The following is a 13,870-nucleotide window of genomic DNA, read 5'->3' on the forward strand; positions in this document are numbered from 1 at the left end:
AAACTCTACTTGCTCTGGAATCTGAGGTAAGTTTGTAAGATGTGAGCTCCTAGAATTGCACTACATTATCTCCAGGCTTTAACAGGGTCTCCCTGAGACCACTTCCTGTCCTTATGAAGATTCTGGCCTGATTCTGATGCAGAGTGGATATGTTGGGATAAAACCTTCCATCTTGGCCTGCGAATAGTCTGAAACATCTGGTAAAGGCTAGCCAATTGCATACAGTATGTATTCACTAAAATGGTTCTTTGATTCAACAGATTCTCTTATCTCTGACCTTTTGCAGATTAATGATTCTCACATGTTTTTAATGGAAACAGATAACCAGACATGGGTGAGAGAATTTATTCTCCTCGGCCTGTCCAGTGACTTGTATGTGCAGGTCTTTCTCTTTGTTTTGTTCTTAGTCATGTACTTGGTGACAGTGCTGGGAAACTTCCTTATTGTTGCTCTGATCTGCCTGGACAGCAGACTCCACACTCCCATGTACTTCTTTCTCACCAACCTCTCCCTTGTTGATGTCTCTTATGCCACAAGCATCATTCCTCAGATGTTAGTGCATCTTCTTGCAGAACATAAAGCAATCCCATTTGTGAGCTGTGCAGCCCAGTTATTTTTCTCTCTAGGCTGGGGTGGGATTGAGTTTGTTCTACTGGCAGTGATGGCCTACGACCGCTATGTGGCTGTGTGCGACCCCCTGCGATACTCCGTCATCATGCATGGAGGGCTCTGTACTAGGTTGGCCATCACATCCTGGGTCAGTGGTTCTCTCAACTCTCTCATTCATACTGCCATCACCTTTCAGCTGCCCATGTGCACAAACAAGTATATTGATCACATATCATGTGAAATTTTAGCTGTGGTCAGACTGGCCTGTGTGGACACCTCCTCCAATGAGATCATAATCATGGTTTCTAGCATTGTTCTGCTGATGACACCCTTCTGCCTGGTCCTCTTGTCCTACATCCAGATCATCTCCACCATCCTGAAGATCCAGTCCAGAGAGGGAAGAAAGAAAGCCTTCCACACCTGTGCGTCTCACCTCGCAGTGGTTGTCTTGTGCTATGGCATGGCCATTTTCACTTACATCCAGCCCCGCTCCAGCCCCTCTATTCTTCAGGAGAAGTTGATCTCTCTCTTCTATGCCGTTTTGACACCCATGTTGAACCCTATGATTTATAGTGTAAGGAATAAGGAGGTGAAGGGGGCCTGGCAGAAACTACTAGGGCAGTTATCTGGATTAACATCAAAACTGGCAACTTGGTGAATCCTGAGCATTAGTTAGAGAAAGGAGCTTTGCCTGTGAGTTCTTTCACTTAACTCAGATATGGCAGGCATCACCTGCATTGTCCTAGCAACCAGGAAGGAGATGATGATACATGTCCTGGTGATGCTAGGTAGGAGGTTGAGTGGTTGGGTTGGGGTGTGGGCTGTGGGTATATTTTTATGTCACAGCAGCGTGTTCAGTGGAGTAGAGGAGTGAACTTCTCACCCTTACTCAGTTTTCATTCATATGCAGTAATTGAGACAATAGCATTTACCATTTACAATTACTGAGAGTAATTGAAGACAATGCAATTTACTGTTTTGATTAGTCACATTGTGATCAGTGACCTATTCATGAGTCTTACCTTGGAACACAGGTTTTTATTCATCCACATTTTGTAAAAGATTATCATATTTCCATTGGGAACAAAATCATTGTCAATTTGAAGACTCACTTAAAATATAAGTATATGTAGCCATATTCAGTAATTGAGTCATTGTTCGAAGAAGAAAGTTGCTATCAAAGCTGATGAAGATTTTTTGTGCTAGACCTACTACTGGATATAAAGACTATCTGAGTAATGGAAATAATTGAGTGGAGATAATAATTGAGTGGAGAAATATCAACTAAAATTTTTGTTTTACCCTGATAAGGTTATAACCAAGTGTTGTTTGTAGACAATGACATTATTGGCTAAGAAAAATCTGAGATCTAGTTACTGCTAATTTATTGTGTATACATCAGCATTCATTCAAAGGTAAAAATTCTCTAATTCTGAAAATTCAGTGAACTTTTTCTCTGAAACTTTAGAAATAAAATAAGCAAATAAGCAATGAGATAAATGTATAAAACATCAAAGACATAGTTCATGTAAGAAAAACAGTTTCCTTAGGCAGTCAGTGAAAGATAATGCAGCTTAGGGACACCTGGGTGGCTCACTTGGTTGAATCTCCAACTCTTGATTTTGGCTCAGGTCATGATCTCATGGTCATGAGATTGAGCCCCAAGTTGGGCTCTGCACTGGGAACAGAGCCTGCTTAAGATTCTCTCCCTCCCTTTGGGGCGCCTGGCTGGCTCAGTCGGTTAAGTGTCCAGCTTCGGCTCAGGTCATAATCTCACGGTTCATGGATTTGAGCCCTGCATGGGGCTCTGTGCTGACAATTCAGAGACTGGACCCTGCTTTGGATTCTGTGTCTCCCTCTCTCTCTTCTCCTCCTCCACTCATGCTCTGTCTCTCTCTCAAAAATAAATGAAACATTAAAAAAAAAAAGATTTTCTCCCTCCCTCTGCCCACTCTCCCCTACAAAAAAAATAAAAAATAAGAAAAATAATGCAGCTTTGATGTGGATTTGGGGTTATCAGGATAGGTCAGTCTGCTGTGCAGATGTTACTTTCAAGTCTCCATATTAAAAGCCTTCTTGTATATCCCCCAGCTCAAACACACAAACACAAGGCCCTACTCAACCTTTGTAAATTTAGTGAGTTAGCATCATCTGTGAGTGTACCTCACCTCTGACAATAAACCTCAGTAAAATAAAAGGGGGAGAAATGATTAAATGGAATTTGTGGGAGATAGAGGAGAAATAATATGATAATTGTGAATCTTCTGACTTTCTTCAAGAACCTCAAAATCGTGCCCTCCTTTTGTCCCTTTGTCTCTCCGTTGAGTCTTTAATTCATATCTGGTTGATTTGTATTTGGGAGTTAATGATCAGGAGATGAAGGGTTTTCACTGACACCTGTTTTCTCTGTGAAACAAGAAGAGGTGCCCATTGCAGAGAATGTAGAAGAGGAAAGGCAGGACTAAGAGGTGTGGGAACGGTGAAGGTTAAAACCCATGTGGGGTCTAGGAGAACGTGCCCCATTAGCTGTGGATGCCATTCTCTGGAATTTCATGCAGTATAAATTACAGGGTCATAATGGTCAAATTTTCCCTCTGATATGACCAACTTTATCTTTGTTCTTAGCCTTCTCTAAAATAAAGTCACACATGATCATTCTGTATCAACTTTGTTGAAGACACTGCTGTAGGCATTGAGGGTATAAAAGTAGTGTTTAGATATGGCCATTGCTCAGGAAGTAGTATTGTAGGACAGGGGTTGGGAAACTTTTTGTAATTGACCAGTTCGTAAATATTTTAGGCTTTGGGGACCATGCAGTCTACATCACAGCTACTCAACTCTGCCATTGCAGCACTAAAACAGCCATAGACAACACATAAAAGAATGAGTGTGGCTAGTACCAATAAATCTTAGTTTATGAACACTGAAATTTGAATTTTATAAGTTATTAAAATATTCTTTTAAACCATTTAAAACATGTAAAACACATCTTCTTCTTGTGGGCTATACAAAAATAGGCAGTGGGTCAAATTTGGCCTCTGGGCTCTAGTTTTTTACACTATTATAGAAGAAATAGTATAAAAAGGTAAAATTATAACACAAGGTATGCACAGAAAGAGCTCTGAAAATTCAAGGAAAGAAGGGATATTTTTTTCTTCTGGATGTGGAATGGGGGTCGTATAGGTGAAGGCTTCTGAGAGAAGATGAAGTAGTTCTCATTTGAGTTTCCATTTCATAAAGCATCTAATTTCTCTAAGTCACTTAGGTTCAATTACCTAAGATCTAAGGACTCCTTACTAATGGATAAATGGAAGAGATGAATCATGTATTGAGCACCATCTTCGGCATCTGTTGAATACAAATTGGATGATTTGTATTACTTCTTAGACCTTGAAGAATTTAACTACAGTGACTAGTCTGTAAGAACACATTCTTTTATATTCAAGCTGAAGCTTTCATTCTACTGTCCCTTATCCTGACACATGGGGCCATCAGGTGTCTCCCCACTCATTTCATTAAAGTGCAGCATTTTCAGATCTAAACCTGCCCCTGTTAAATATAGTTGCACACTACCAAGTCAGTGTCCATATGGTTTGGTTGTCCTTTCAGCTCCATCATTGGGTTAGGCTGCTTTTTTTTTTTTTTTAATATAATTTATTGTCAAGTTAGCTAACCTACAGTGTTTATGGTATGCTCTTGGCTTCGGGAGTAGACTCCTATGTTTCATCACTCACAACATCCAGTGCTCATTCCAACAAGTGTCCTTCTCAATGCCCATCACCCATTTTCCCCTACCCCCCATTCCCCCACTCCCTTCCACCCTCAGTTCTCCATGTTTAAAAGTCTCTTATGGTTTGCCTCCCTCTCTGTTTGTAACTATATATATATATATATATATATATATATATATATATATTCTTTTCCCTTTCCCCATGGTCTTCTGTGAAGTTTCTCAACTTCTGCATATAAGAAGTATTAGCCATTAGCCATCTACATTAGCCATTTGGTTGTCTTCTTTGGAAGAGTGTTCATGTCTTCCCATTTCTTCACTGGATTATTTGTTTTTTGGGTGTTTGAGTTTGGTAAGTTCTTTATAGATTTTGGATACTAACCCTTTATCACATATGTCATTTGCAAATATCTTCTCCAATTCTGTTGCCTGCCTTTTAGTTTTGTTCATTGTTTCCTTTGCAGTGCAGAAATTTTTATCTTGATGAGGTCCCAATAGTTCATTTTTGCTTTTATTTCTCTTGCCTTTGGAGACATGTCAAGTAAGAAGTTGCTGCACCTGAGGTCAAAGAGGTTGTTGTCTATTTTCTCCTCTAGGAATTTGATGGTTTCCTGTCTCACATTTAGGTCTTTCATCCATTTTGAGTTTATTTTTGTTTATGGCATAAGACAGCGGTCCAGTTTCATTCTTCTGCATGTTGCTGTCCAGTTCTCCCAGCACCGTTTGCAAAAGAGACTGTCTTTTTTCCATTGGATACTCTTTCCTGCTTTGTCAAAGATTAGTTGGCCATCCATTTGGGTCCAATTCTGCATTCTCTATTCTATTCCATTGGTCTATATGTCTGTTTTTGTGCCAGTACTATACTGTCTTGATGATTATAGCTTTGTAGTACAGGGTAAAGTCTGGGATTGTGATGTGGGTTAGGCTGCTCTTGGTGAAGTCATATCTTCAATATCAGTTCCCCCCATCTGATAGAACATTTCTTTTATCAATTATATACACGTTACTCCCTGACTCCTTTGAGCCTTGTCTATCTTCCTCATCAAAGTGCAACAGGATATTAAACAAGTGCAATCCTGGAAAAAATTACAAAACTTAAATAAGACTCAGCTTTATTTTCCATAACCTGAAGAATAATAACCCCCTAGAGAAGTCTGAGTGGATGGAATGAAAAATTATATGTAAAGCACTTAGTAAAATGTCTGACACACAAAAATACTTGGTAGCTGTCAGCTACTATCGTTTTTTTTCTGATAGAGCATATTTCCCATATTCCCCCACGTTCTTTCCTCCTTGACTCTCTAAAAAATGTTTTAGAACTGTTACCTAGTCCACCCAGAGCAATGTGAGGAGTCTGACACAAAAGTAGTTGCCAGCAAAGTGTTTCAAGAACATACCTCTGATTTTTGGCAACAAAGAACAAATTTTGTCTCGTGCCTTCTTAATGGGGGGAATATCATCCCCAAGAGGGCAAAAATTGGTCCTTTTGGCGGGGGTAAATATCTTCATTATTGCAATGGTTATGGTTCTTTAAAGGGCCATGGTACATATACACTATATATCTGTGTGGTTAAAATTTCATGGGGTGTGGGTGGTTAAAAAAAGATACCTGAAAAGTTTCCTGAGGTGGAAAATAGTGAATAAAAGATTAAGAAACACGGGTCTATCTATAGAGAACTATTTCTTGTTTGGGCACAATTATTCACAAGTGAATCATAAGCACAAAGGCAGAAGACAAGTAGCCTAAGGTTAATTAACTATGGACTTGATGCCTGCCTCATCTGTTTTTGACTGTTTTGGTGTCCATTCATGGACCTTGTCTACTTTGACCTACTCTATCTAAGTAAATCCTTCTGCCCAATTGGTTCCCACACCTATTTTGGGGCCTGTATAATCTCATGGGTGTAGACAATAGAATGTTGCTGAATGAGTTCATCCTGCCTTGGGACCTGAGTCACTGGAGAGTCTATTATGTTCCTGGCCATGTGCCTGATGGCAGTGCTGTGATACTTCGTCAAGCCCCTCTGAGCAGCCCAAACACCTGGCCAGCTATATATATACATATATATGTATCTATATGTGTATGTGTGTGTGTATTTACTAAATGGCTATGTTTTGTGGGGTTCTATATGATAGCACTGTTCACACATGCTTATTCACTTTTTGGGAACCCAAATATCTAGGAAGTTTTATAGGGGATATTCAAATTCCCATCAGTCTATAAAATAGGATTTAAATCAAATTCACAAAAATCTGAAAGAACAGAGCAATCTTTGCTGGCACCTGTGCTAAACTTACAACTTATAAATTTTAGAGGCCTCCTAAGTCTAGTAAGTTTATGTTGACACCTCTCCTCAAAATATGGAAATGATTATTCACATAGTACAGAGGAAGAGGTTGAATTTCACATATATATAACTCGTGTGAGTTCAGACAGCTAGCAATCTACACTTAGTGCCTGGATTTGGTGCAAATGTGGCTTGTCTGATTCCAAAGGCATTGTAAATTTAAACAAGGACACCCCTCTTGGGATATCAGCTGTGTGGATCAACATTTAGCTGGAAGACGTGAAAATCTCACAGAGCCATAATGTTACTATTATAGTTAGGATAGTTACAGTTTAAAGTAATAAAGTCGAAAAAAATTGATATAAGCAAAACTGACAAGTAAGTAAATGAAATACTATAACTGTGGAATATAGTCCCGAGTTGGTGTCTGAATAGCTGAATCTAGAATCCAGAGTGTTTTGAAGTATGTCTATCTTTTTGTTTTTTCCTTTCAGGCTTGCTTTTCTCTGTGGCCTTATTCTATTCTATGGCTCATAGATTTCCTCCATGAGGTACAAAAAGTAAACTTGGAGGCCCCAGATATGCATTATGACATGAGAGACAAAATCCTGACTTGTCTGCCAGCTCCAGCAGAAAAGTCTCAGAGATGGGCTTGAATTGGCTTAGGCTAGATCATGTGGCCCTCCCTCATCTAAGCTCTCTGTTAGAGTTATGAGGCACTTTGATCATTCATTAACATATTTCATTGACTTGAATCATTGTGACTTATGGAAACTTGTTTTTATCTCTTCACATACTTCATTTTGATAAGTGTTCCATGCACACTTGAAAAAAATGTATTTTCTGTTGTTGATTGGAATATTCTATAAATGTCAATTAGGTCAAGGTTGATAATGTTCAAGTTTTCAGTTTCCTTACTGATTCCTTACTCTTCCCTTACTTATGCTTGTTCTATCAACTATTAAGAGACAGGTATTAAAATGTCTAACTGTGGATTTGTCTATTTCTTCTTGCATTTCTGTCAGTTTTTGCTTCACGTGTTCTGAAGCTCTGTTGTTAAGCACCCAAATATTTATGCTTGTTCTGTATTCTCCATTAATTGAACCCTTTATAATTCAGAATAATGAAACGCCTTTCCTTGTCCCTGGTAATGTAACATAGAAACTCCAGGTTTCTCTTAATTGTCCCTAAGATCCCTAGGGATTTAAAAGTCCCTAAGATCAAAAGAAACACCATATCTCAGGGATCCCTGTCCTTCATTGCCTGATATCCAGTGAAAATTGTTGTTTTGTATGTTTTGCCCTCACCTGTAGTTGTTCAGGTGCAAGGATAAATCCAATCCCTCTTTCTCTGTCTTGGCTAGAAACAGAAGTCTTTTCTTAGGTTTTTAAAACCTACTTCAGATTCTGCAATCACTTTCTTACTGTGACAAATATCATGAGGAAACATGTCTGAGAACTCAAAATAGTTACCAAGATCCTTTGACTTTTCTCCATTGGGATTCAGGTTAATCTGGTTCTAGAAACTGTACTCTGACCCACTGTCCCACACTGCTTCTACAATGTTTTATTTCTAGTGGTGAGAAGACAGGGCATGTCCCAGGAGAACCTCTACCTTCCAGAACTTCCTAAACCAACCACTTCCCAGATATATATATGGGAAACACTTCCATAAAGCTATATTACTCTGTGAGTTTCTGACTCCTATTTTCTGCAGAAGGTGTATATATCAGATAAAGTCTCACTAAAGAGTTTACCATTATTTTTTGCAAAAAAAAATTCTATTTCGACTTTGATTTTCTTAAAAATCAGAAGCTATAACTGTACAACAAAGACATTTTAAAAACACAAAAACTTTTACTTGATTTTACTGTGATACAAGAGAGAGTTTTATGTACCAGTGGGTGGAGATATTGTGTTGTTACTTGGGAGATTTTTAATAAAGTTAGGCATATTAAATATAATGCTTGGGATGCCTGGGTGGCTCAGTCTGTTAAGCATCTCACTCCTGATTTCAGCTCAGGTTCTGATCTCATGGTTGTGAGATCAAGCCCCATATTGGGCTCTGTGTTCGGTGTGGAGCCTGCTTAAGATTCTTTCTCTCTTCCTCTGCTGCCCACCCCACCCCCCGCTTGCTCATGCATGCTCTCTCTTTCCCTCAAAAAAACAAACAAAAATTAAAAAATTAAATATAATGTTTCTCTTGTTATTAACAATGATTTACACAAAATAAAAATATTGTTAAAAAAATAGGTGTTCTACAAAACCTATGATTCAAAAAAGCATGGTGATTCTGGAGGAGGCTAGATCTAAATCCCTAAATCCCTGGGTGATTTGGGGCAAGGTGTTCCATCTCTCTAACCTCTTGTACAGAAAACAACTTTTAAAAGAAAAATCAGTGCCTATAGGTATGGGTATCAGCATTACTTGTGTTATTGTAAATTTGGGCAATATTACTTTGTATTAGGGGAGTTTTCATTTTTGAAGTGTTTGTTAACTATTATCTCATTCTGTAGTTTCATTAATTCACTGTAAGAACGGCAGTTACAGAGTACCACCAACTGGGTGGCTTCAACAGCAGAAATATATTTTCTTGCAATTCCAGATTCTAGAAGTCTGAGATCAAGGTCTTGACAAGGTTACTTTCCTTGGAGGCTTCTGTCTTTTCTGTAGGTGGGTGTCTTTTCCCTGTGTCTTCATATAGTCTTCCCTCCCTGCATGTGTGTTTCTTAATTTTTTCTTAGAAGAACCCCAGTCACATTGGATTAGGGCCCACCTTACCTTAATCACCTCTTTAAAGACCCTGCCTCCAATATTGTCACAGTCTGAGGTTCTGAGAGTTAAGATTTCGACATATGAATTTGGAGGGGACAAGTTCAGCCCATAACATTCTTATATTCAACAAAGATTAGTGCCATGACTGTTACAACCCCATTCCTTTATGCTTTACCCACTAAGGTAGGGAGAACTGGCATTGTTATTCCCACTCAAAATATGAGAAAACCAGTATCAGAAGAGAATTTGGAAAGGCTACAAAGAACTTAATTTGAGTGGTATTTTAGTTTCTGTAGAATTGCTAAGGCTTATTAAGAGATAAGAAAGGTCTCTTAAGGATAAGAAAGGTCTTATAGATAAGAAAAACTCTTTGAAATAAAATTTCATCACAAGCAGTTTTACAGAGATGCAATTTTGCTCAGGGCTATCACAAGTACTAAGTGGTATCTAACTATTATTTAGGTATTTTATAAGTACTGTATAAGAACTCTCTATGTGTACTTACTTACTAAACACTAAGTGTTAAGTACTATTACTAGAGGTCAAGTGAAAGTCAACTTTGTGATAATTTGTGAGCACTTAGAGATCCATAAGGAGACACTTAAGAGGAAGGAGAGGATGTGACTGAACAAGTCCCTTGCACTTCTTGATTTTCCTTATTTTTTTTTAAAGAAAAGGGCATGATTGAATGGCACATATATAGAAATTAGGAAGAAGAGCCGATTCATGCAAAGATGATAATTTGATTATCATAAACTTATGTGTTGTACACATGAAATAAATGTAGATATCACGTGACCCAACTTTCTAGTCAGTAGAAGGTTAATAATTGGGCTTATAGCTTGATAAGACAACATGTTCCAACTAGTAAATCGCATCCCTTCAGAATAAGAAGTCCCATGCAGGGCACATCCATTGCCGAGCAAAACTTGGGTTTGATTACATTTTTTTACTCTCCCCTCTCTCTGTGTTATATAATTGAGTTCCAGAGTGAAGTAGGATTGAAATGATTCTGTTTCATGGAAGTTTGATAGATCACACCCACATAGCTATCTTTGAGGAAATACTTTAAATGTAGATTTTATTTCTCTAAGGCTTTGGGATTTTTTTCAGGATATTTTATATTCCATCAGCTTTTGGTAAGTTATATTTTAACAGAAATTTGTCCTTTAAGTTTTCAAATTTATTGATGTAAATGTATTCATATTTTTGCTTTTTTTCCTCTGAATGTCTACCAAATTTGTACGTATATCCTTTTTTTATTCTACTATTATTTTATTCTGTATTATTCTCCTTTCTCAAAATTATGTTTATTGATAGATATTTTACACATAGCAAAATTCATTCTTTTAAAGTGTATAGTTATCTAATTTTTGACAAATGTTTATAGGTCATAACAAGGTTATATAGGTCATAAACAAGATATAGAATAGTCCCAAACGTTTCCTTGTTCCTGTGTGTGGTCAATGCCCTCTTCACTCCAGCCCCAGGCAATTGCTGATCACATTTCTGTTCCTATAATTTTGCCTTTTCCAGTATGTTAAATAAATGTAATCATAATGAAGGTAGCCTTTTGTGCCTGTCTTCTTTTACTTGCAATAATACCATCAAGATTCTTGCATACTGCTGTATATAGCTGTAGTTTATTTCTTTTCATTGCCAAGTAGTGCTCCATTGTGTGGATGTACCACAGTCTGCTTATTCATTCACCAGTTGATAGATATTTGGGTTATCTCCAGATTTGAGCAATTATGAACTAAAGTAATATATGTCTTAGGGTATAAGTCTTTTTGTGGACACATACTTTTAATTTTTCTTGGGTAAATTCTTACAGGTGGGGTTGCTGGAATATAAGGTAAGTATATACTTAACATTATAAAAAACTACCAAACTCTTAAGGGGCTATACAATTTTGCATTTCCACCAGAAGCACGCAAGAGTTCCATTTGTTCCACATCATTATCAGAATTTGGTATTGGCAGTTCTTTTATTTTTTCATTTTTATTTTTTAATTGCATTTTCTTGATACACTGATATCAGGTTCCACTTTATTTTTTTAACTATTATTTAAAAATTTTTATTTGAGAGAGAGAGAGAGAGAGAGAGCATGAGCAGGGGAGAGGGACAGAGGAACAGAGAGAGAATCTTAAGCATGGTCAATGTTCAGCACTGAGGCCGGTGCGGGGCCTGACACAGGGCTTGTCACAGGGCTCGATCCCATGACCCTGGGATCATGACCTGAGCTGAAATCAAGAGTTGGACATCCAACTGACTAAGCCACCCAGGTGCCCTAGCAGTTCTGTGAATTTTAGGCATTCTAACAGATGTGTAGTGACATCTTGTTACGATTTTACTTGCAATTTCCTAATGGCTAGTGATGTTGATCATCTTTCATTTGCATACTTGCCATATAGATTCTCTTTTTATTTCTTTTGCTTTCCTTATTGCATGACTAGAATCTACAGTACAATGTTGAATGGCAGTGCTGAGGGTAAACATCCGTGATTGTTTCTGATCTCAGAGTGGAAGCATTTAATCTTTCATCATTAAGAATGATGTAAATTATTAGAACTTTGTTTTTTTTTCAGATTGAGGGAATGCACCTCTATTTCTAGATTAGTTTTTATTATTAATGAATGATAATAATTAATGAATAATAATAAGCTTTTATTGTTAATGAATATTGAGTTTGATTTTGAACTAGTTTTTGGATTTACAGAAAATTTGCAAACACAGAACAGAAAGTTTCCCCTAATGTTAACATTTCGCAAAAACATAGTATATAACAAAACAAAAAAAGTAATAAAAAAGTAAATAACATAACCACAAAGTCAACATTGGCGCAACTAATATTAATTAATTTCATTTTTAGCTAAAGTATAATGCTTAAAATAATTTCATCAGTTTTCCCAATAATTATTTTTTGAAAAATTTTGGATGCTATGCAGGATTTCACATTGTATTTGCTTGTAATTTATCTTTAGTCTTTATCATTCTGCAAAAGTTCCAGTCTTTCCTTGTCTTTCTGTCTTGACACTTTTTTTCTTTTTTTAATATGAAATTTGTTGTCAAATTGGTTTCCATACAACACCCAGTGCTCATCCCAACAGGTGCCCTCCTCAATACCCATCACCCACCCTCCCCTCCCTCCCACCCCCCATCAACAGTGTGGAGGTTCCTCAAAAAATTAAAAATAGATCTACCCTATGACCCAGCAATAGCACTGCTAGGAATTTACCCAAGGGATACAGGAGTGCTGATGCATAGGGGCACTTGTACCCCAATGTTTATAGCAGCATTTTCAACAATAGCCCTATTATGGAAAGAGTCTAAATGTCCATCAACTGTCTTGACACTTTTAAGGAGTACTGATCAATTAAATGTTGTACTAACTTGCATTTCTGTGATAAACTCAACTTGGAAATAATATACTATTTTTTTATGTTCTTATTTAAATTCCAGTTAATTAGGGGCGCCTGGGTGGCTCAGTCGGTTGAGCGTCCGACTTCAGCTCAGGTCACGATCTCACGGTTCGTGAGTTCCAGCCCCGCGTCAGGCTCTGGGCTGATGGCTCAGAGCCTGGAGCCTGCTTCCGATTCTGTGTCTCCCTCTCTCTCTGCCTCTCCCCCATTCATGCTCTGTCTCTCTCTGTCTCAAAAATAAATAAACATTAAAAAAATTAAAAAAAATAAATTCCAGTTAATTAATATACAGTGTAATATTAGATTCAGGGGTACAATATAGTGATTCAACACTTCCCTACATCAGCTGGTGGTCATCATGATAAGTGCATTCCTAAATCCCCATCATCTATTTAACCCATCCCCCACCCACCTCCCTTTTGGTAACCCTCAGGTTGTTCTCTAGAGTTAAGAGGTTGTTTCTTGCTGAAACCAATACTACACTATATGTTAACTAACTTGAATTTAAATAAATTAAAAAAGGAGTTTAACACTCCTCTTAGTTTAACACTCTCTCTTTTTTTCCTTTTGCTCATTTGTTTTGTTTCTTAAATTCCACACATGAGCGAAATCATATGGTATTTGGTCTTTCTGTGACTTCACTTAGCATAATACTCTCTAGTTCATCTGCATCATTGCAAATGGCAAACATTTCATTCTTTTTTATCACTGAATAATATTCCTCTGTGTGTGTGTGTGTGTGTGTGTGTGTGTGTGTGTGTGTGTAGATGTCTTCTTTGTCCACTCATCAGTTGATGGACACTTAAGCTGTTTGTATAATTTGAATATTGTAGATAATGCTGTTATAAACATAGGGGTGCATGCAAGTAATATTACATATTTTTTTTCTACAACTGCTTTAATAATTTCATTTTTGTTGTTGCTTTTTGGAATCTTGATAATGTAGAATTTTGATAGTGTAGTACTTTGGGGTTTTTTTCTTTGCTTTTCTTTTTTTTTTTTACTTGGGGTTTGTTGACCCACTCAAATATGGAGGTTCATTCTCAT

At 37.4% G+C, this 13,870-nt stretch overlaps 1 pseudogene; it reads left to right on the plus strand.

The window, feature by feature from the left end:
* The first annotated feature begins 272 nt into the window (after positions 1-272).
* Positions 273-1,267, plus strand: LOC124523496 (olfactory receptor-like protein OLF3; annotated as a pseudogene).
* The last annotated feature ends 12,603 nt before the right edge of the window (positions 1,268-13,870 follow it).

This window comes from Lynx rufus, unplaced genomic scaffold, assembly GCF_022079265.1.
Source record: "Lynx rufus isolate CCGP_SWC_20201006 ecotype Redwood Valley unplaced genomic scaffold, mLynRuf1.p SCAF_4, whole genome shotgun sequence".
NCBI lineage: Eukaryota > Metazoa > Chordata > Mammalia > Carnivora > Felidae > Lynx > Lynx rufus.